Source organism: Mobula birostris, chromosome 4 (genome assembly GCF_030028105.1).
Source record: "Mobula birostris isolate sMobBir1 chromosome 4, sMobBir1.hap1, whole genome shotgun sequence".
Lineage (NCBI taxonomy): Eukaryota > Metazoa > Chordata > Chondrichthyes > Myliobatiformes > Myliobatidae > Mobula > Mobula birostris.
Genome location: NC_092373.1, coordinates 208,991,828 through 208,995,343, shown reverse-complemented (window position 1 = coordinate 208,995,343; position 3,516 = coordinate 208,991,828). Strand labels below are relative to the sequence as shown.

General features: G+C 48.2%; 1 non-coding gene across 1 annotated transcript; it reads right to left on the bottom strand.

Moving 5' to 3' along the window:
* Nucleotides 1-437: 437 nt before the first annotated feature.
* LOC140197126 (5.8S ribosomal RNA) lies at nt 438-591 on the bottom strand. Its single transcript, XR_011885847.1, has one exon. It is a non-coding gene; the product is annotated as a 5.8S ribosomal RNA (ribosomal RNA).
* Nucleotides 592-3,516: the final 2,925 nt, after the last annotated feature.

The following is a 3,516-nucleotide window of genomic DNA, read 5'->3' as shown; positions in this document are numbered from 1 at the left end:
CCGGGAGCGAGGTTGGCCGTTCCGTCGACCCTCTCTCGCTTTCCATCTCCCCGTCGCCTCTTCTCGATCGCCTCGCCACTTGGTCTCGCGGCGACGGCAACACCACACGGCAACGCCTCGGCGAGACAGACGACAGTGCCGAGCAAGGCGGCGGTCAGAAGCGACGACCAACTCGCGGCCTCGCGGCGGAGGGGCCCGGCGCTGCCGCAGTGACGGCTGTGCAGGGGAAAGGCGCCGCCGCACCGCGTCCGCTGGCGGACGGGGCGAGGCCCAGGTGCGCACGGGGCGAGGGCCTCCGAGGTGGCCACGCGGCTCCACGGGGGAGGCAGCCGCGTGGCGCGGAGGGCTCCGGTGTCTGCACTTAGGGGGACATAGAGGGTTCAGGCCCCTTTGCGACGCCCCAGCCGCCCGCTCGCGAGCGCGATTGATCGTACAAGCGACCCTCAGACAGGCCTAGCCCCGGGAAGAACCCGGGGCCGCAAAGTGCGTTCAAAGTGTCGATGATCCTTGTGTCCTGCAATACACATTAATTCTCGCAGCTAGCTGCATTCTTCATCGACGCACGAGCCGAGTGATCCACCGCTAAGAGTTGTCGAAGAGGTTTTCTTTCGGCTTTGTGCCGCGTCGCCCGCCTCAGGCCTCCCATCGCACCCGCCAGCGCTCCGCCGACGACCAGCCCCTCCTCCTCCACGACTGACTGGCAAGAGCGAGGGAGCAGGGAAGGCGGATTGCGTGTGTGGCAGGACATTGAGCGTGAAGCAAGAGTGCCGGCTAGGCCAGCAGGCAGCCCAGGACCGGGAAACATCCCCCCTCCCCACGTGGAGAGGAGCAGCAGCGAGCGACCGCCCTGTCGCGCTTACATTCGTCAGATATTAGATTAGATTATGAGGGCACTCAGTCCTTGTTTATTGTCATTTAGAAATGCATGCGTTAAGAAATGATACAATGCTCTTCCAGAGTGATATCACAGAAAACAGGACAAACCAAAGACTAACACTGATAAGACCACATAATTATAACGTATAGTTACAGCAGTGCAAAGCAATACCATAACTTGATAAAAAGCAGACCATGGGAACGATTAATCAAAGTTCCGATCAACTCCCGATAGTCCCCGATAGCAGGCGGCAGAAGGGAGAAACTCTCTCTGCCATAAATCTCCAGGCAACGAAATTGACGATGCATTGGAAGCACCCGACCACAGCCGACTCCGTCCGTCCGAAAACTTCGAGCCTCCGACCAGCCTTCCGACACCGAGCACCGAACACCATCTCTGCCGAGCGCTTCAACCCCGTCCCAGCCGCCGAGCAACAAGCAAAGCCGAGGACTCGGGGCCTTCCCCTCCGGAGATTCTGGATCACACAATAATAGCGGCAGGGAAGCAGGCATTTCAGAAGTTTCCCCAGATGTTCCTCTATTCTTTCACGTCTGTCTCCATCAAATCAGGATTGTGCACGGCACCCGACTTGACAGATTACAGATATCATTCACCGGAGTGGCCGCGCAAGCTGCGTCGCGTCGCCATCTTCTCCTCCTTTAGACAGAATGAGCTTCTGGAGAACGTGTTTGAGGCAGGTATGAAACAGTATTCAAAAGATACAGATTCAAAAGTATTCCGGATGAGCACATGGATCGTTGGTGTTTAGAGAACTCTGGGTCGCTCAGACAAATGAGGCTAGCTTGGTGAGCACCATGTCACCGTAGACAACTGCTCTATTACCGTATGACTCTTGAAGAAAATAGTGAATGGTCGCACCAGACAATCTGCAGCTCTAAATACAGCAGCACACAGGAAGTATTTTTCAATTTCTATTTAACATTTATTCATAAATTATTAAATATACATTTTATCACCATTGCTTACAGTCCCAAAATGATTGATAATGAAAGCGACATCTAAAGTGCATCTAAAGTATCTGAACCAAAGAATGATCCATATTTACTCTGGAGTCAAATCTTCCAAACTCATCGGTTGAATCAGATGAGTATGCACAGAAAACAAATTTGAATTTTTAATAATGACTCCATGAGCATAATCCTCCAAATTGAGTAAATTGGTCAAAGGAGGAAAAATACTGAAAGTCAGAGCCACATGTATTTGGTAAGTGTTCTATACTATTCAGTAAACACAGCACACAACTGCCCAGAGGAACAGCTTGCAGCCACTTCATTTTGTCCACCCTTGTTCTCCAAGTACATTCGTTTGAATTTACCTTTGTGTCGTGCTGGTTTAGAACAAATGAGCAATGTCAGCTGATCAAGCAGCAGATATGCTGCACAAACAGCTGTCTACCTGCAAATGCATTGCAGCCGATTGTCTAGGACAAATTCCAAATCATTAAGGTGCCAACCTGATTTAACTCAGAGTTGATCTAATAGTATAAAATAGTTTTTAATAAAGCATGGACTTTAGTTTCTCAAACAGTTTTATCTAGGTTTACAAATTGTGAGCTTTATTGTAAAATCCCCTGCAATCAAATACTGAAGTTACAAAGACTGATGGTTAAGCTGGTACTTTCCATAATGTGTACTGAAGAGCTGGGGTCTAGCATTCAAATTTAAATGCCTGCTTGTTCAACAACACAATCTTGGCAAAATTTCAATAATCTTAGTGCTTGAGATTTGTCCACAGAAAACAGGACAAGAGATTTAGAGGGGATCTGAGGGTTACTTTTCTCACAAACAGAGGAGAAGACCTAGTGTATAAAATCATGAGGGGCATAGATAGGGTAGATGCCCAGTCAGAGTCATAAAAAAGAAACAGGCTCTTCAGCCCACCTAGTCCATGCCAGAACCATTTAAACTGCATACTCCCAGTGAGTTTACCGGGAATACCCATACCATCCATGTACCAGTTAAGGCTTCCCTTAAATGTTGAAATCAAGCTTACATGCACCACTTGTGCTGGCAGCTTGTTCCACACTCTCACGACCCTCTGAGTGAAGAAGTTTCCCCTCATGTTCCCCTGAAAAATTTTCAACTTTCACCTTTAACCCATGACCTTTTGTTGAGGTCCAACCCAATGTCAGTGGAAAAAGCCTGCTTGCATTTACCCTATCAATACCCCACATAATTTTGTATACCTCTATCAAATCTCTTCTCAATCTCCTACATTCTAAGGAGTACAGTTCTAACCTATTCAATCTTTCCTTCTAACTCAGGTCCTCTAGACCCGGCAACATCCTTGTAAATTTTCTCCATACTCTTTCAACCTTACTTATCCTTCTTGTCGGTAGGTGACCTAAACTGCACGCAATACTCCAAATTATGCCTCACCAACATCCTATACAACTTCAACATAACACCTCATCTCCTGTACTCAATACTTTGATTTATGAAGGCCAATGTGCCAAAAGCTTTCTTTTTGACCCCATCTACCTGTGACAACACTTTCAATGAATTATGGACCTGTATCCCTAGATCCCCTTGTTTTATCACATTCTTCAGTGCCTTACCGTTCACTGTGTAAGATCTACCCTGGTTGGTCCTACCAAAGTGCAACACCTCGCACTTGTC